This window comes from Stenella coeruleoalba (genome assembly GCF_951394435.1).
Source record: "Stenella coeruleoalba genome assembly, chromosome: 1".
Classification (NCBI taxonomy): domain Eukaryota; kingdom Metazoa; phylum Chordata; class Mammalia; order Artiodactyla; family Delphinidae; genus Stenella; species Stenella coeruleoalba.
The window spans coordinates 89,812,908-89,834,913 of NC_137169.1; positions in this window are offsets into that span (position 1 = coordinate 89,812,908).

The window sequence follows — 22,006 nt, forward strand, 5'->3', positions numbered from 1 at the left end:
CTGGACTCCCTCCCGGCTAGCCGTGGTGCACTAGCCCCCTTCCGGCTGTGTTCACGCAGCCAACCCCAGTCCTCTCCCTGCGATCCGACTGAAGCCTGAGCCTCAGCTCCCAGCCCCCACCCGCCCCGGCGGGTGAGCAGACAAACCTCTCGGGCTGCTGAGTGCCGGTTGGCACCAGTCCTCTGTGCGGGAATCTCTCCGCTTTGCCCTCTGCACCCCTGTTGCTGTGCTCTCCTCCGTTGCTCCGAAGCTTACCCCCTCCGTCACCCACAGTCTCCACCCGTGAAGGGCCTTCCTTGTGTGTGGAGACCTTTCCTCCTTCACAGCTCCCTCCCACTGGTGCAGGTCCCATCCCTATCCTTTTGTCTCTGTTTTTTCTTTTGCCCTACCCAGGTACGTGGGGGAGTTTCTTGGCTTTTGGGAGGTCTGAGGTCTTCTGCCATCATTCAGTAGGTGTTCTGTAGGAGTTGTTCCACATGTAGTTGTATTTCTGATGTATTTGTGGGGAGGAAGGTGATCTCCATGTCTCACTCTTATGCCGTATTGAAGCTCCTCTATGGTAATGATTGCTATCAGCTTCTGTTGTCAAAAGACCCTGGATTTGAATGTTGGCTCTGACACTACCTGGACAAATTATTGAAATCAGAGTCACATTTTCCTCAGATACATGATTTATTACCATTTAACCACTCTGAACTTCACTTTTCTGTAAATGAAGATATTACCTACCTCATGTATTTTTATGCATTTTAAATATATAGTCTTCATCCCAGTACCCTCAATAAATGTTAGTTACCTATTAACTCAATCATTAATAGTGAAATTATCACAGAGCAAGATATTTTCAAATGATCTTCAAATTACACCTCAATGATTATTTACTAACTCTGCCCGTAAATAACATTAGACTTGCACACAAAATCTGGGTCTACCAAAGGGCATTCATGCATCCTAAAGCGCAAAAACTTGTGAGCAACACAGGGAAGGTGACTGCAGGTGAAAAGCACTGCCATCTTGCTAAGAATTGGGTTACTCATCTATAATGTATCAGAAATAACCTCTTTAGCATGGTTATTATAGACCATTCTGTTAAGAGAATGTGTTAAAGAATTTTCTACATGCAGATACACTGCACATTATAGCTGTTACTTTGTGCCAATGTGCAGAGTGGAGAATTTGCTAGCATCCTCTATTCCATGCAAATCACTCCTCCATTGGAGAATTACATACTGCATAGGAAAAAAAAAATATCTAAAGTGGAATTTGGATATTCATGAGGATCTATTTTGGTTTATGGTGAGATCTTATGGGACACAAATGTTTGAGCTAAGAGATCCTTTAAATGAAGAAATGTGGGAAGTGAGACAAGGGATTTGAAGCTATTAAAAGTTGTGGAGAAATAATGAAATAGAATCTTAGAACTAGCAAGACAGCACAAATTTCCTATGTTGTGATTCAGAAGTTGGGAGAAGTTTGCTTGATTAGAAGGTAAATCAAATGACAATTTCCTTATTTTATACGTACAGCTGACAGAACTATAGTAAGAAATTATCACAATGAAAAAATGTACTACCATCATGCAAAAACAATTGTATATATTAAAAATAGAAAATATTTTTAAAGTTCATGAATAATAGTCTGAGGTATTCTCATGATTTCACACATGTTTGTTTATTCATTTGCTAAACCAATAAACAGTTCTTCTCAGAGGAGGAAATATTCTTGGTCAGAGAAGGATGAGATAAAGCAAAACCATGCACTTTTAAGAAGCATATAGTTGTTTCGGAAGTCTTAAATCAGGTGCATACATCTACACCAAAGAAAGAAAGCTGTATATAATGCATGATTACATTATAATTATTAAGTGATATGGAAATTTAGGGATGGAAGACATCAGTGAACAGGGAGTATCTAAAATAATTACATAGGTAGATTGCCTAGTACTTTCACTACTTTACAGGAAGAAAAAAAATGCAACTGATGAATTGAGAAGGTAGAGAATATCAAAAGTAAATGCTTGAAGTATTTTATTTTAACAGACTTAATGGTTCTTAAAATTAACTTCAAGCTTTAAAATACTGCTTCTAAAACTGTTGGAAACATCAGTTTCACTCTGGAATCGATCCAGGTGAAGATAACAGAGAGTATAATGCACAGTGACATGTATTGGATGCAACAAATAAATAAAACAAATTTTCCAATTGAAAATAGCTGGTTCTATTAAATACTGTGTAATTTCAAACTTGCCAGTGAGGAGGACAAAAGCAGAGAACCATATGGACTGTGGAAGAGAAAGAGACATTACATTAAAAAAAAAAAAAAGCTGGTGATTCTGCCTCTATGCTTATGAACTTATCTGAGACAGGAAATAAAACCACACAAAAAGTTTCAAGGTCCAGGACCATCACACATGCTTTTAACTTATCAGGAATTGACTATTAAAATAATTGAATAATAATAAATTGAGAACACATTTTTGGTCTGTAAAAGATACTGTAGGAGAAACTATCAGTTTTATTGCAAGTTGTACTCAGTGTCAAAGTAGACTAACCTACACATTATGATGACACATTACAAATTGTAGTTTAAAAACATCTCAATTTTTAATGAGTCTCCTACATGAAAAGTTGGCTTCAGGTTAGAGTTCTCCTTTGCCTAACATTCAAATCCTTTCAAATTTGGCAACTACATATGCCTTTCCTAGGGTTGCCAGATTTAGCAAATAAAAATACAGGGCATCCAGTTAAATTTTAATTTCAGATTAACAATGAATAATCTTTTAGTATTATCCATTGTTTATCAGAAATTGAAACTTGAATGAATCAACTGTATTTTATCTGTAAAAATAACACAACATTACACAGAATGACTACTATGTGAAAATTAATTATTGGGACAATGTGATGGAAAAATTAAGTTGAAAAAGTGTTGTCTTAATTTGGCCTTCCCTGATTCAGTTGTTGAGACAAGGATTAGAGAGCAGGTAGGTTATTTGGAGGTAATCCGAGGAATCATGAGTCAGAGAATCAGGAAAAGAAACAGAGAAACCTAGTCAGCCAGTAAGCCCTATGATCAAACAATGACTGCCACTGTGGGAAACTAGAGCTTAAAACCTGCTGGGGATTCTGGGAGTCAGTAAAAAACACTTACCTCAGAGATATCTCACCTGAGGAGTGAAGGGTATGGGGTATTTATAACCAGTTCCTGTCTGTGCTTGGCTGAGGTCAGCTATCAGGGCTAGAATTCTACAAAGACATTCATTCAGCAGAAAAAAAGCCCTCAGACAGAATTTCAAAAATGACCTTATTGGGAAAGGCAACAACTGTAGCCTGCATACCCACAGAACCGGAGCCCAGCAAATCTGAATTTGCTTAAATCATCAACTTTATTTGTTATTATTATTATGTCCACAGTGCAGGGCTGTGGGATCTTAGTTACCCCACCAGGGCTCCAACCCGCGCCCTGGGCAATGAAATGCAGGATCTTAATCACTGGACCCTGGGGAATTCCCTGAATCATCAACTTTAAGTCCCTGGTGTACTTTCACTTTCATTACAACAAAATGTCATCCAAATTCCTCATTATTATCTAACGTGGCTTTATCCACTACCACCATTTAGGTATGTCACTAATTTCAAATGAACACTCCAAGGTATTTAAATAGTTTTATCTCTTCAACCAAATCAACCAGTGAGACAAATTGAACAGATTCATCTCTGTTCTTTTGCTCATGTAAAATACTTGCCTAGAGTTCCTTTTTCTCTTCATTTCACTTGAATTCTTTCTTCAAATCCCATCCCTTCCATGAAGTATTTCTCAGGTCTTATACCTAATATGCAACAAGATGGAAATAGGAAGAGAGAATGTATAGGTGGATATTTGCTCTGTTTGGATTGTACAAATTTGAGTATCCAGAAGGGATCAGAAAACTCCATATTCAAAACTGAGTTGAAAATTCAAAAAAGGCATATAGATATCAAGGCCAGGAAGAACTATTCCTCCTTAAAGTTGTTTAGATGGATTTTTTTTTGAAATTCACCTTCCTTGTTGTTTTTGGTGTATATTGTATTAGTTTTCTGTGGCTACTATAACGAATTACCACAAACTTGATAGTTTAAAACAACAAAATTTAACTTTTCACGGTTCTTGACACAAGAGAATGAAAATCAATTTCACTGTGCCAAAATCAAGATATGGAGAGGTTATGCTCCCTCAGGAGGCTCTAGTGGAAAATTTGTTCCTTATCTCTTCCAGCTTCGGACAACTTCCTGCATTCTTTGGCTTGTGGCCTCATCACTCTAATCTCTGCCTTCATGGTCACATTGCCTTCTCTTCTTTGTATAATCTCTTTCTGTTGCTCTCTTATAAGAACACTTGTGATTGCATTTAGGGGCTATAATCCAGGATAATATCCCTATCCCAAAATCATTAATTTAATCACATCTGAGCAAAAAAACTTTTCCATATAAAATAACATTTCAAGATTTTAGGGATTAGAAAATGATGTCTTTGAGGGCTATTATTCAGCCTATTACAGATATTATTGGACCAACTGAGCATGTGCCCTTCCTCTAATATATTTTTATTTTTGTTATTTAAACGATCACACTATATTGCATAATTTGTTTTTAAAGTATTAATCTCCTGCAATAGACAAAATAGATTTATGTTGTGTGCTGCCTATTTAGAGAAGAACCTGAGTCTCATCTCCATATTTCCTTTATGTATTACTATGCTAGATACATGTAGAAACTCACCAATTATTGTGGAATCAATATATATCATTAATATCAAATGATCATATGTCCGCTTCCACTTATTTTCTTTCTCCCTTTACTTATACTCTGTTTCTTGGAGTTTGAAACACTAATCAAGAATTTTCTTTTCCTTGAAAAAAAGTAATATTGTAATTTAATGAGCTATTTCTTTCAACCAGTTCTAAAGATTAGTCTTAATTTGCTCATTACATGGTATAAAATGTAGTGATTCATCAGGTGTTATCTGTGTTCTAGCATCATAAAAATGTTGTTTATTCCAGAGTGTTATACAATCTATTATGTATGCTGTAATCTATTGCTTATGACAGCTATTGCAGCCAGCTTTTTAGTCCTGAGACAAGTTATAAGGATTGGAGCAAGTTATTAAGCCTTCCTGGGCTTCTGTTTCTCTCTATATTAAATTGCTTGATTACATCCCAAGGATATTTGAAGGAGTAAAATAAATTGTATGCTGTTGAATAATATAAAACTCTACAATACAAATAGAATACTGCTACTATTGCTGCTAGTACTACTTACATCGTTAATAATAATAATAATGCAATCTGTGATTCTGTCCTCTCGTCTACATAATATTTCTGGGTTGTCAATATTTTATACCTTATATGTACAGCCTGGGAAACCATTCAGACCATCCACATTTTTTATGTTATTATTCTGATTTATTATGACAATTGCTTTCCATAAATATTCTTAGAGATTTTTTTTTAAACCTCTTGGGTTCTGCTGGCAATGATAAGAAAGAACCATGAGTGTAAATTTATCTAACATATTTTCTTTGGCACAGTAGAAAATTAGGGAATGAATATCATCTTCAAAGTGAATTAGACAGACAGAATCACAGGAAATTACTCCTCCTCAAAAATATTTCTTCACCAAGTAGAACAAAAGACCCCAGCTCCAACACATGAAGGGATAACCCACTTTTCCATCAGTAATAAGGCCTTACTAAGACCCCATCCACACTGAAGGGCAGTTCTCTATGTACTGGAAATACAATGAATTAGAGTTTAACTTTGGTGAACACTTTCCACTTTTTTAAAAACACTTTCCTTTTGAGAAACAAATTTTTATTTTGAGAAACAAATTTTTATGTCAGTCTGGCATACAGCAGATAAATCTAATGACATCAGCTCAATGTCTAGCACATGATGCTCTTAAAATTTGTTGAATAAAGAAATCATCACAACCTAGTAAAAATCCAGATAAAGAAGGAGAGGAAAATTTGGAGAGGATACTTTAAAAATAGAAAAGTAAGTCTGATAGTGATAATGGTAAAGGTAGAAGAAAAGAGTTGCCTAAATATAGAATAAATGCCCCAGATACAAGGCACATGGTGGTTATTTAGTTAATTATTTATTGCATGAATAAATAGGAGAAGAGTCAAAATTAAAGAGGTATTCAGAAAGAAAGTTAGCTGATTAAATGTAAAACAGTTCTTTGTTTTTTCACAAAATTAGTATAGAAGGATCATTCAGAAATCTACAAGCATTAGCTTTCCTCATGGCCAGTCTCTCAAGCTTATGGGCACCAATTTCAGTAAGAAATTTCTAATCCAGAACAGGAAACTTCTCCATCCACCTCTTCTACTTAACCAATTGGGAGAAGTTGATGATGGAATGAAATAAAAATGTAAAATAAAATGTGTACAGATTGATACTCTTCAGCTCATTTTCAATGTGACGTACCTACCTAATATCAGTTTTGTCATCTATGTAAGAAAAGGAAGATATCTTAAAATTAAACAAAGGAATGATCTGACAGAATTAGAAGTAAATTTAGCAGTCTTGCTGGATGTAAGATCAATACACAAAGATCAATTATATTTCTATACATAAGCAAAGATATTTTAAAAGTATGAAACGATGACATTTGCTATACTATAAAAATTAAAGTTTCTAGGATTAAATCTAATGGAAGATGTGCAAGACTTTGTTACTAGAAACTAACTTAAAATGTGTACAAATATATATGTGTGTATATATGTGTATACATATATAGTTATAGATATGTTAAAGAAGACTTAAAATCAATTTTCACCAAATCAATCTGTATTATAACACAAAGTCATTAAAAATCCCAATAGTTATGTGTACATCAAATCTTATTATAAAAATTATATGAAATGCAAATGATAAGAAAAGTTAAAATAATCTTAAAGAAGAAGAAGGAGAAGGAGACTAAAAGAACATATAGTTAAAGAACTTATACTTCTATTCAGTATCCTAATAAAATTAGAATACTGAACACTACTTCAGGGGTAAACTGACAATAAAACAGACTAGAGAGTCCAAGAAAAGATCCACATATATACGATCATCCGATTTATGAAAAAAGTGACACTGCAGTATTATGGGTAAAAATGGTCTTTTTAACCAAAGGTTCTAGGTCAATTGGGTATCAAAATGTTGAAAATTTATATATATATATATATGTATGTGTATATGTACATGTATACATACACACACACACACACACACATATACATATATATATATATATATATAGTGACTTCAACCTCAGAAGCCAATTCACATTACACAGAAGCTAACTCCAGGAGGATTCCAGACCTAAATGTGAAAGATGAATTAATAAAGCTTTTAGAAGAAAATATAGGGCAACTTCTTCACCTTTGAATACTTTGAATAGACAACGACTCCTAAAAAACGCACTCTCCCTCTCTCTCTCTCCCTCTCTCACCCCCCTCCCACACAAACATATGAATAAAAAATAAAACCACAAATAAACATAAAGAAAAAACATAAGTTGCAATACAACAAAGTTAAGAATCTGTGCTTATCAAAAGACCTAATTAAAAGAGTTGAAAAGCTATCTACACAGTATACAGGGGAGAGAAAGCATTTGCAATACATGTATCTATCAAATTCCTTACATCCAGAATATATATGTAGCTACTAATAATTAATAGAAGTTTAATAAATCAATAGAAAAAAATAGGAGAAAAAGATTAAGCACACTTTGTAAAAAGAAATACCGACATGCCCAATATATCTTGGCTAATGTGTTCAACCTCACTAGTTAAGAGAGAAACATGAATTAAAAACACAATGGGCAACTCTTTCACAGACACCAGAATGGTTAAAATGAACAAGATAAAAAAAAAAAAAATCCAGGGTAAGGATGAGAAGCAACCAGTATTATAATACACAGCTGGTGAGCGTTCATTTTGACTTCTCTGAAAAACTCTTTGGCAGTATTTATTAAAGCTCAACCTACGTATGCCCTATGACACATCAAATCCACTCCTAGTTATATATCCAATAGAAATGCATACATGGGTTGACCAAATAGATATACAGAAATGTACATATCCCCAAACTGGAGACACACACTCTGCATGAATCTCAAACACAATATTGAGTTAAGGAAGCCAGATACATGAGTTTACATTGTGTGATTCTATAGACTCTGGACTATGACACTTTTGCATAAAACTAAATAATGATAAAGAGGATTGGTCTTAAAGAAATCACTTAACAAGCTTCATGCACTTAAAATTTTTTATGGATTAAGACGTAATTGCTTAACGTAATGATCTTTTCTGGATTTTTTTTGTCCTATTTATCTGCAGCTTTATGTTATAGAACTCTTATTTTCCTTCTATTTTTATAATTAATATTCTTAAGACTCCTTTTCTTACTCTTCCACCAGCCACACATTAAGTACAATAAAAGCATTCTTGGGGGTTTGTCTTCAGCCAGTATTCTTTTTTATTCTATATGATATCCCTAGACAGTTTCATACCTTACCATAGCTTCATATTTATAGGTGAGGCAGCAATTTGCATTGATCACTCTAAAAACTCTTATATGCTTGTGACTTGTATTTGTTCCTGTCTGTTAAGGAACATAATATGGTATTCTCCCATCAACTCAAAACATTTTCAGAGTTGTATTTATTACTCCCTCGCTTACTTGTGTCAAAATCGTTTTGATGCTAAACTCTCCTTTATCATTCTTATCAGTTGCTGAATCACACTGATTCTAACTTTGAAATGCTTTTCATAGCTACTCACTTCTTTTTTATTCCCAGTTCTACTGTCCTAGTTTAGGATCTCATCACTTTAATTCAATTCACATCAGCAATCATCCATTAATTAGTTACTATGAGGTAGGAGCTATGAAAGGTACTAGGGATATTGAAATGAAAAAAAAAAACAGTTCTTATAGTTTTTGCAGTCTTTTGTGGGAAAGCAAGAAAGTAATTATACAGTGCTTTAAGTGTAATTCAGAAGTTATACATGCTAGATGAACACAAAGTAGGGGATACCAATTTTATAACACAGTTTTTTTTCCTCAACCTTAGCACTAATAGGATTTTTAGTAAGATAATCGATTTTTATGGGGGTCTGTCCTATGTATTACAGCATATTTTTCAGCATCTCTGGCCCCTGTCCACTAGATGCCAGTAGCACCCCACTTCCAATTGTGAAAACCAAAAATGTCTCCAGACGTTGCCACGTGTTCCCTGGGGAGGGGGGGCAAAATTGTCGCCAGTTGAAAATGACTGCTATAATACAATAACCTGTTTTCTCCTACAAACTTCATGAATTCCCAAACAAGTTATTTTCTTAATGTACTTTAAATATTCATAATGCTTCTCTGAAACCCACTAAAGATGATCCATTACTTAATGAATGAAGATCAAACCTTTGAATGTGACATTTAAGCTATTATTTCAGCCACAACATACCTTTCTGGTCTCAACATCAAATACATCCTTTCCTTCAATCAAAGATAATGTTAGTTCTAGGTGCTTATTGTTTCAACACATGTCCCGAACTCTCCACATGTTTCACCTCCTTTGGAATTCCATCTACTGAGTTACCATGCCATGGTGGCCTTAAACAAGTCATTTTAATTTTCATTTACTTACCTTTACTATGGGGATCATAATGATAATTTCATAAGATGTTGTAAAGATCAAATGAAATAATGCAAGTAAAGATGGTAATAAATGTTGACAAGTTGTAGAAAATATTATAATCCCTGACTTTCAACTGTTGATATTATCCTTCAAGGCTCATCTCATGTGACATTTTCTTTATTTCTCCTGAGCACTTCAAGTGAATTTTTCACACTACTTCCCATAATACTTGGTTTTTAATCACTATAATCCCTTTTAATTTCATATCAGATTCTTGTCATGCATCTTCTCCATTATTTCAAGAAGTAGTCCTAGACCAAATTTTCTTAAATTTTGCCATATTCCATTGCCAACATAACTACCCTGCACAAAACAAATATTGTGATACTTGTAAAATTTAGTGCTCTTAAACCACACTATTAAAAGATACAAGTTTTAGCATTTTTTGAGCACCTATTATCTTTTCAGGCACTGTCCTGGGAATATCTTATAAACAATTAACAATTGTTTAATAACAATCAATAAACAATTCATTATTCACAATTTTGAAGGCCTAATATTGATATTCCTAATTTACATGTACAGAATCTAAACCTTAGGGAAAAGTTATGAATCCAAGTCTATATTGTTAATAACTAACAAATTCAAGATTCAAACCTAATTATTGTCTGTCTGATTCCAAAATTCTTGATTTTCTGTTATATTGTGCTGTCCCTCAATATGAGATCTGTATATGGTCATGGTTGATCCATTTAGAGCAACAATGTCTAATACAAATATAATGTGAGCCATATATGTAATTTAAAGTTTATCAGTAGGTACATTAAAACAGGTGAAAATAATTTTAATAATACAGTAGACTTTAACTCAATGTATCCAAAATATTATCATTTAACATGTAATTAATATAAAATTATTAATATATTTTATACTTCTTAAAAATATATATTCTTCTATTATAGTTAGAAGTTACTTTAGGACAAATTTTAACCAATGAAATGAAAATAGAATTCATTGTATGAAGCTTCTGAATAATAATTTAATAGTAGCTGAGTCAGCTGGCATGGGAAATTCCTTTCCCTTACTTCCTTATATGAAAATGGAAGATAAAAAAAGAGAGGTCATCCATGATATCTTTGATCTGTTGAACAAATCCCAACATCCAGCTATTTTGGCCTTCTCTGTATATGATGCTAAACCCAATAGCTGAGTGAATGAGAAAGTAGTATCTGAGCAGAGACCTGAAAACACAAGACAAGTAGATTTTGAGTGAAGTTCTAGGCAGAGGAAACTGCAAGTGAAAAGACCGGAGGGTGGGAAGGTATTGAAAGTAGAATGTATCCAAACGTTTCAGTTACCAATGCCACATACCAAACTTCCCCAAATTTTAGTGGCTTAAAAAATAATCACTTATTTTGTTCACATATCTGCAATTTGGACGTTATTTGGTGAGGGTGACTCATTTCGTTTCATGAGGAATTAGTAGGGGTTGAGAACTTAGGACTGGAGTACCTATTTTCAAAATAACTTACTCACATGGTCAGGGAACTCAACTGGGTTTGTGGGCCATTATGTCTGTTCCTCAACATGTGTGCTCTTCCACATTCTAATTGAGTTTCCTTGCAGTATGATGGCTAGATTCTAAGAATAAACATTTCAAGAATATCAGGAAAAACTTGTATTTCTTTTAGTGACCTAGATTTGTAGGTCATATAGCATCACTTCTGCTCTAGTCACAGTTCTATCCAGATTCCTAGGGAATGAAACATAAATTTCATCTTCTGATAGGAGGAATATCGGCTCACCTTGTAAGAAAAGAAAGTGAAATGTGAAGTATTATTAAAACCAGTTTTCAACAAATACAGTGTGCCACACAAATGAAACGAGAACTGAATTCACCAAGTATCCATTAAGCTTATGTCATGTGCTACATACCTTTTTAAACACCAGAGATACCAAAGTAAACAAAAGAGACAAAAATCACTTATCTTCCTTATGAGTTTTATATTTTAGGAGAAGAGTGATAAGGGATGGTGTCAGGAGAGTAGACAAAGTCTTATAGGACATGCTAATGGATTTGAGTTTTGTTTCTAACTATGATAGCTTTTATGCAGGGAAATGATATGGTCTTACTTATATTTTCAATATCACTCTCCTTGTGGGGAAGAAACAGAAGTCTATGTGTTTGGTAGGGGTGGGAATGGGGAATGGAAATTCCAAGAGAAGTTAGGATGTTAATGCAGCATTCCAGGCAAAAGGTGATGGGGTGGCTTGGACCAGAATGATAACAGTGGATATGGCAAAAAGATTCAAGATATATTTTGATGGTAGAGGCAAATTTTAGATTTTTGGATCAGATGTCTCCTGTGAGAGTAAGAAAATAGTTAAGGATGATGTCCAGTTATCGTTCTAGTTAGAGGAAGCAGGCAATAAAAAAAATTAAGTAAAAAATTTGTATTAAATTGCTTTAGGGTTTAACAAATTAAAATAGAGAATGATTCACTGAGAAAGTGACTGAAATAAATAAGAGAAAGAGATGTGGGAGTGAGTAATGCTATTATATTAAGGAAGACATACCAGAGAGTGAACACATCAATTAAAAATGCCAATGGGAGAGAGGGGGAAGATTGCGGAAGAGTAAGACGCGGAGATCACCTTCCTCCCCACAGGTACACCAGAAATACATCTACACGTGGAACAACTCCTACAGAACACCTACTGAATGCTGGCAGAAGACCTCAGACCTCCCAAAAGGCAAGAAATTCCCCACGTACCTGGGTAGGGCAAAAGAAAAAAGAATAAACAGAGACAAAAGAATAGGGACGGCACCTGCACCAGTGGGAGGGAGCTGTGAAGGAGGAAAGGTATCCATACACTAGGAAGCCCCTTCGCGGGTGGAGACTGCGGGTGGCGGAGGGGGGGAGCTTCGGGGCCGTGGAGGAGAGGACAGCAACAGGAGTGCGGAGGGCAAAGTGGAGAGATTCCCGCACAGAGGATCGGTGCCGATGGGCACTAACCAGCCCAAGAAGCTTGTCTGCTCACCCGCCGGGGCGGGCGGATCTTGGAGCTGAGGCTCGGGCTACGGTCTGAGCGCAGGGAGAGGACTGGGGTTGGCTGCGTGAACACAGCCTGCAGGGGGTTAGTGTGCCACAGCTATCCGGGAGCAAGTCCGGGGAAAAGTCTGGAGCTGCCGAAGAGGCAAGAGACTTTTTCTTGCCTCTTTGTTTCCTGGTGCACGAAGAGAGGGGATTAAGAGCGTTGCTTAAAGGAGCTCCAGAGACAGGCGCGAGCCGAGGCTAACAGTGCGGACCCCAGAAACGGCATGAGACGCTAAGGCTGCTGCTGCTGCTGCCACCAAGAAGCCTGTGTGCGAGCACAGGTCACTATCCACACCCCCCTTCCGGGGATCCTGTGCAGCCAGCCACTGCCAGGGTCCAGCCGGCCTCTGCCGCCACAGTCTCGCCCCACATCTGTGCCCCTTCCTTCCCCCAGCCTGAGTGAGCCAGAGCCCCCAAAACAGCGACGCCTTTAACCCCGTCCTGTCTGAGTGAAGAACAGACGCCCACAGGCAACCTACCTGTAGAGGCGGGGCCAAATCCAAAGCTGAGCCCCGGGAGCTTTGCGAACAAAGTAGAGAAAGGGAAATCTCTCCCAGCAGCCTCAGGAGCAGCGGATTAAATCTCCACAATCAACTTGATGTACCCTGCATCTGTGGAATACATGAATAGACAACGAATCATCCCAAATTGAGGAGGTGGACTTTGAGAGCAAGATTTATTATTTTTTCCACTTTTCCTCTTTTTGTGAGTGTGTATGTTTATGCTTCTCTGTGAGATTTTGTCTGTATAGCTTTGCTTTCACCATTTGTCCTAGGGTTCTATCCATCTGTTTTCTTTTTTAACTTTAAAAAAAATTTTTTTTAATAATTAATTTTTATTTTAATAACTTTATTTTATTTTATCTTACTATATTTTATTTTATTTTATCCTCTTTCTTTCTTTCTTTCTACTTTTTCTCCCTTTTATTCTGAGGCATGTGGATAAAAGGCTCTTGGTGCTGCAGCCAGGAGTCAGTGCTGTACCTCTGAGGTGTGAGAGCCAACTTCAGGACACTGGTCCACAAGAGACCTCCCAGCTCCACATAATATCAAATGGCAAAAATCTCCCAGAGATCTCCATCTCAATGCCAGCACCCAGCTTCACTCAACAACCAGCAAGCTAAAGTGCTGGACACCCTATGTCAAACAACTAGCAAGACAGGAACACAACCACACCCATTAGCAGAGAGGCTGCCTAAAATCATAATAAGTCCACAGAAACCCCAAAACACACCACCAGATGTAGACCTGCCCACCAGAAAGACAAGATCCAGCCTCATCCACCAGAACACAGGCACTAGGCCCCTCCACCAGGAATCCTACACAACCCACTGAACCAACCTTAGCCACTGGGGACAGACACCAAAAATAACAGGAACTATGAACCTGCCACCTGCAAAAAGGAGACCCCAAACACAGTAAGATAAGCAAAATGAGAAGACAGAAAAACACACAGCAGATGAAGGAGCAAGATAAAAACCCACCAGACCTAACAAATGAACAGGAAATAGGCAGTCTGCCTGAAAAAGAATTCAGAATAATGATAGTAAAGATGATCCAAAATCTTGGAAATAGAATAGACAAAATGTAAGAAACATATAACAAGAACCAAGAAGAATTAAAGATGAAACAAGCAACGATGAACAACACAATAAATGAAATTAAAAATACTCTAGATGAGATCAATAGCAGAAATACTGAGGCAGAAGAACAGATACGTGACCTGGAAGATAAAATAGTGGAAATAATTACTGTAGAGCCAAATAAAGAAAAAAGAATGAAAAGAAATGAGGACAGTCTCAGAGACCTCTGGAACAACATTAAACACACCAACATTCGAATTATAGGGGTTCCAGAAGAAGAAGAGAAAAAGAAAGGGACTGAGAAAATATTTGAAGAGATTATACTTGAAACCTTCCCTAATATGGGAAAGAAAATAGTTAATCAAGTCCAGGAATCACAGAGAGTCCCATAGAGGATAAATCCAAGGAGAAACACACCAAAACACATATTAATCAAACTGTCAAAAATTAAATACAAAGAAAACATATTAAAAGCAGCAAGGGAAAAACAACAAATAACACATAAGGGAATCCCCATAAGGTTAACAGCTGAGCTTTCAGCAGAAACTCTGCAAGCCAGAAGGGAGTGGCAGGACATATTTAAAGTGGTGAAGAAGATAAACGTACAACCAAGATTACTCTAGCCAAAAAGGATCTCATTCAGATTTGATGGAGAAATTAAAAACTTTACAGACAAGCAAGGGCTAAGAGAATTCAGCACCACCAAACCAGCTTTACAGCAAATGCTAAAGGAACTTCTCTAGGCAAGAAACACAAGAGAATGAAAAGACCTACAATCACAAACCCAAAACAATTAAGAAAATGGGAATAGGAACACACATATCGATAATTACCTTAAATGTAAATGGATTAAATGCTCCCACCAAAAGACACAGATTGGCTGAATGGATACAAAAACAAGACCCATATATATGCTGTCTACAGGAGACCCACTTCAGACCTAGAGACACATACAGACTTAAAGTAAGGGGATGGAAAAAGATATTTCATGCAAATGGAAATCAGAAGAAAGCTGAAGTAGCAATTCTCATATCAGACAAAATAGACTTTAAAATAATGACTATTAGAAGAGACAAAGAAGGGCACTACCTAATGATCAAGGGATCAATCCAAGAAGAAGATATAACAATTGTAAATATTTATGCACCGAACATAGGAGCACCTCAATACATAAGGCAAATAGTAACTACCATAAAAGGGGAAATCGACAGTAACACATTCATAGAAGGGGACTTTAAAACCCCACTTTCACCAATGCACAGATCATCCAAAATGAAAATAAATAAGGAAACACAAGCTTTAAATGATACATTAAACAAGATGGACTTAATTGATATTTATAGGACATTCCATCCAAAAACAACACTGTACACATTTTTCTCAAGTGCTCATGGAACATTCTCCAGGATAGATCATATCTTGGGTCACAAATCAAGCCTTGGTAAATTTAAGAAAATTGAAATGGTATCAAGTATCTTTTCTGACCACAATGCTATGAGACTAGATATCAATTACAGAAAAACATCTGTAAAAAATACAAACACATGGAGGCTGAACAATACACTACTTAATAACGAAGTGATCATTGAAGAAATCAAAGAGGAAATCAGAAAATACCTAGAAACAAATGACAATGGAGACACGATGACCCAAAACCTATGGGATGCAGCAAAAGCAGTTCTAAGAGGGAAGTTTATAGCAATACAATCCTACTGTAAGAAACAGGAAACATTGAATAAACAACCTAACCTTGCACGTAAAGCAATTATAGAAAGAAGAACAAGAAAACATCTAAGTTAGCAGAAGGAAAGAAATCATAAAAATCAGATCAGAAGTAAATGAAAAAGAAATGAAGGAAACAATAGCAAAGATCAATAAAACTAAAAGCTGGTTCTTTGAGAAGATAAACAAAATTGATAAACCATTAGCCGTACTCATCAAGAATAAAAGGGAGAAGACTCAAATCAATAGAATTAGAAATGAAAAAGGAGAAGTAACAACTGACACTGCAGAAATACAAAAGATCATGAGAGATTACTACAAGCAACTCTATGCCAATAAAATGGACAACCTGGAAGAATTGGAAAAATTCTTAGAAAGGCACAACCTGCCAAGACTGAAACAGGAAGAAATGCAAAATATGAACAGACCAATCACAAGCACGGGAATTGAGACTGTGATTAAAAATCTTCCAACAAAAAAAAAACCCAGGACCAGATGGCTTCACAGGCAAATTCTATCAAACATTTAGAGAAGAGCTAACACCTATCCTTCTCAAACTCTTCCAAAATATAGCAGAGGGAGGAACACTCCCAAACTCATTCTACAAGGCCACCATCACCCTGATACCAAAACCAGACAGGGATGTCACAAGGAAAGAAAACTACAGGCCAATATTACTGATGAACATAGATGCAAAAATCCTCAACCAAACACTAGCAAACAGAATCTAACAGCACGTTAAAAGGATCATACACCATGATCAAATGGGGTTTATTCTAGGAATGCAAGGATTCTTCAATATACGCAAATCAATCAACGTGATACACCATATTAACAAATTGAAGGAGAAAAACAATATGATCATCTCAATAGATACAGAGAAAGCTTTCGACAAAATTCAACACCCATTTATGATAAAAATCCTGCAGAAAGTAGGCATAGAGGGAACTTTCCTCAACATAATAAAGGCCATATATGAAAAACCCACAGCCAACATTGTCCTCAATGGTCAAAAACTGAAAGCATTTCCACTAAGATCAGGAACAAGACAAGGATGCCAACTCTCACCACTCTTATTCAACATAGTTTTGGAAGTTTTAGCCACAGCAATCAGAGAAGAAAAGGAAATAAGAGGAATCCAAATTGGAAAAGAAGTAAAGCTGTCACTGTTTGCAGATGACATGATACTATATATAGAGAATCCTAAAGATGCTACCAGAAAACCACTAGAGCTAATCAATGAATTTGGTAAAGTAGCAGGATACAAAATTAATGCACAGAAATCTCTGGCATTCCTATACACTAATGATGAAAAATCTGAAAGTGAAATGAAGAAAACACTCCCATTTTCCTTTGCAACAAAAAGAATAAAATATCTAGGAATAAACCTACCAAAGGAGACAAAAGACCTGAATGCAGAAAATTATAAGACATTGATGAAAGAAATTAAAGATGATACAAATAGATGGAGAGATATACCATGTTCTCGGATTGGAAGAATCAACATTGTGAAAATGACTATACTACCCAAAGCAATCTACAGATTCAATGCAATCCCTATCAAAATACCACTGGCATTTTTCACAGAACTAGAACAAAAAATTTCACAATTTGTATGGAACCACAAAAGACCCCGAATAGCCAAAGCAATCTTGAGAACGAAAAACGGAGCTGGAGGAATCAGGCTCCCTGACTTCAGACTATACTACAAAGCTACAGTAATCAAGACAGTATGGTACTGGCACAAAAACAGATATAGGTCGATGGAACAGGATAGAAAGCCCAGAGGTTATCCCATGCACATATGGTCACCTTATCTTTGATAAAGGAGGCAGGAATGTACAGTGGAGAAAGGACAGCCTCTTCAATAAGTGGTGCTGGGAAAACTGGACAGGTACATGTAAAAGTATGAGATTAGAACACTCCCTAACACCATACACAAGAATAAGCTCAAAATGGATTAAAGACCTAAATGTAAGGCCAGACAGTATCAAACTCTTAGAGGAAATCATAGGCAGAACACTCTATGACATAAATCACAGCAAGGTCCTTTTTGACCCACCTCCTAGAGAAATGGAAATAAAAACAAAAATAAACAAATGGGACCTAATGAACCTTCAAAGCTTTTGCACAGCAAAGGAAACCATAAAGAAGACCAAAAGACAACCTTCAGAATGGGAGAAAATATTTGCAAATGAAGCAATTGACAAAGGATTAATCTCCAAAATTTACAAGCAGCTCATGCAACTCAATAACAAAAAAACAAACAACCCAATTCAAAAATGGGTAGAAGACCTAAATAGACATTTCTCCAAAGAAGGTATACAGATTGCCAACAAACACATGAAAGAATGCGCAACATCATTAATCATTAGAGAAATGCAATTCAAAACTACCATGAGATATCATCTCACACCGGTCAAATGGCCATCATCAAAAAATCTACAAACAATATATGCTGGAGAAGGTGTGGAGAAAAGAGAACACTCTTGCCCTGCTGGTGGGAATGTGAATTGGTACAGCCACTATGGAGAACAGTATGGAGGTTCCTTAAAAAACTACAAATAGATCTACCATATGACCCAGCAATCCCACTACTGGGCATATACCCTGAGAAAACCATAATTCAAAAAGAGTAATGTATCAAAATTTTCATTTCAGCTCTATTTACAATAGCCAGGAGATGGAAACAACCTAAGCGTTCATCATCGGATGAATGGTTAAGGAAGATGTGGCACATATATACAATGGAATATTACTCAGCCATAAAATGAAATTGAGTTATTTGTAGTGAAGTGGATGGACTTAGAGTTTGTCATACAGAGTGAAGTAAGTCAGAGAGAGAAAGACAAATACCGTATGCTAATACATGTATATGGAATTTAAGAAAAAAAAATGTCATGAAGAGCCTAGGGGTAAGACAGGAATAAAGACACAGACCTACTAGAGAATGGACTTGAGGATATGGAGAGCGGGAAGGGTAAGCTGTGACAAAGTGAGAGAGTGGCATGGACATATACAGACTACCAAATGTATAATAGATAGCTAGAGGGAAGCAGCCGCATAGCACAGGGAGATCAGCTTGGTGCTTTGTGACCACCTAGAGGGGTGGGATAGGGAAGGTGGGAGGGAGGGAGACGCAAGAGGGAAGAGATATGGGAACATATGTATATGTATAACTGATTCACTTTGTTATAAAGCAGAAACTAACACACCATTGTAAAGCAATTATACCCCAATAAAGATGTTAAAAAAAAAATGCCAATGAGTGTATACAAAAGCAAGCCCTCAATGGAGACCACGCCAGAGCAATGTGTAATTATATTTCACAATATACTGTGTTCCAAATATCATTCATACCTCCTCATACTCATAATTGTCCAAATATCACCTACAATGTTAGAGTAGCTATCTGACTTGGTTCTTCATATCTATATCCAGATCTAGATCTAGATATATATCAAATACCGTACATCAGAGTTCAGTAAACTTTTTTCTGTAAAGTGTCAGATAGTAAAGGTTTAGAATTTGAGGGCCATAAGTTTTCTGTTCCAAATTCTCAGTTCAGCAGTTGTAGCATAAAAATAGCCCTAGAAATATATATAAATAAATGGATTGGCTTTATTCCAATAAAACGTTACTTACAAAATCACGCAGCAGGCTGAATCTGGTTCAAGGACAGTAGTTTGCTGACCCCTGCTACAGACACACCCACACATACTCACATGCATGCACACACATTTGAATTGTAGCTTATTTTTAGTAACATGCACAAATTTTTAAGATACAGCTTGAATGATATTAATAGTGAACATACCCTTGTAAGCGCTGCCCAGAAAGAAATACAGTACGTTTCCAAGAATGGTTTCTTTGATATCTGCTTTTCTGAAATTAAATGTATATTAGACTATTCCCTATTCACTTTCTTGACTATTACCATCTCTAATATGTGTTTTTATTTCCCCCCTAGTTTCTTTATACTTGCATAAAGTCAATGAATTCTGTGTAGATTAAAAATAAAGTATTGGATAACATTTATATTTTTTTCTGTGCTCTGATGAACTATCCATGCAAATCAAGAATCAATTAACTACTCTGCTTATTCCTGAGTGGGGTACTCTATAGATCACCAAAGAAAACATGGCCTTTACCACCACTATGTGTATGCATTGCATATGAACATTTGTTCAGTCTCTGTTAGGATACATTGTTTACATGCATATGTTAGCATCTTGATGAGTGAATCTTGGCTAGAACACAGAAGACCTGAATTCAGTTCACAGTTTTACACTTATGAGAAGTGCATCTGTGACTAAGTAAACAAACCCTTTATCTAAAGATACTTTATGATCTTGCAAAAGAAGAGCAGTAATTCTTGCATTCTTGTTCATCTCACTGGGTTGTAAAAAGGATTTCATCATGGAACAATGTATTTAAGAACAATATTTGAACTTTCAGTAGAATAAAATTATCTGGTAAAAAGCGCACTCTACATTGTTCTTATTGTATTTTCTATATTTTAAATTATTTTTAATAATTAGACATATAAATATCTTAGATATATAAATAAACTGAGAAAGGAAATCAAAATACTTATTCATAATCTAGTAGCTGTTAAAAAGTGATAAAACCTACTCTTCCATTATTATTATCATCATTAATTTGTTAAGCTGCTTATTTGTATGAAACATACATTTTTTTTAATAATGCTTTCTTCTACAGTTTCTCTTCATATTTCTCTGAATATCGACTCAGAAGGCAGTTAGTAGCCTTTCTTTATCAAGCAGGAAAGCTGCCTTCATTTACCATGCAGTCACTGTGAGTCATTTTTGTACTTTCTAGGAGACCTCTATTCTGGTATTATTGGTTATGATATAGGAAATCATTTATATAGCCACTTGAAGAACTTCCTTGCCTGCTTCTAACTTTTAAACTGAAATTTTAATGAGTTGTAAAATTATTACCTGGTCATGCATATCTTTCAGTTTACTACCCCAAACTTTAAAGTATTCATTATCCATTTACTCTACAAATTGCATTGGGTATCTACCATATATCAGTGTATATATGTTCTAACGAACACCTAGGGATAAACCCATGAGCAAAACAGACAAAAATCTCTGTCCTTGTGGCAATGAAGGTTTAGTTGTGTTTTATTTTTAAAGCTAAATAAATAAGTAAATAAGAAATAAGAAAATAATAAATAGAAATATATAGGATGTAAATAAGTGCACTAATAGTGAAAAATGTTATAGAGAAAAATAAAGGTGAGAAATTAGTCAGAGATAATCTTGGTGGGAATGGATTGGAGAAATTCCTATTTTACATGTTGAGAGAAAGCATCACTGATAAAATGATGTCTGAGCAGAAATGTGAGAATGTGTTGGCATTTGCTTTGCTGATATCTTCTAAAAAATATTGCAGGCGCAAATAACAGACAGTGCAAAGGCCATGGGTTGGGAGCAAGCCTGGCATGTTCAAGGAACAGCAAAAAAGTCAGTATGGCTGAAGCAGAGGATAAGGGGGTGTGGAGCATAGGGAGAGATGAGGATGCAGAGATAGCAAGGAGAGGAGGCCCAACTTTTTTCAATTCTCACAGATGCTATTAAGAAATTTTGCATTTGGGCTTCCCTGGTGGCGCAGTGGTTGAGAGTCCGCCTGCCGATGCAGGGGTCACGGGTTCGTGCCCCGGTCCGGGAAGATCCCACATGCCGCGGAGCGGCTGGGCCTGTGCGCCATGGCCACTGAGCCTGTGCATCTGGAGCCTGTGCTCCGCAACAGGAGAGGCCACAACAGTGAGAGGCCCACGTACCGCAAAAAAAAAAAAAAAAAAAAAAAAAAAAGAAATTTTGCATTGATTCTCAGTGATCTGCCAAGCCATTGGGGGTACTGTGAGTGAGAAGTGATGTGATCTGATTTTTATTTTTAAATTGTTTTGG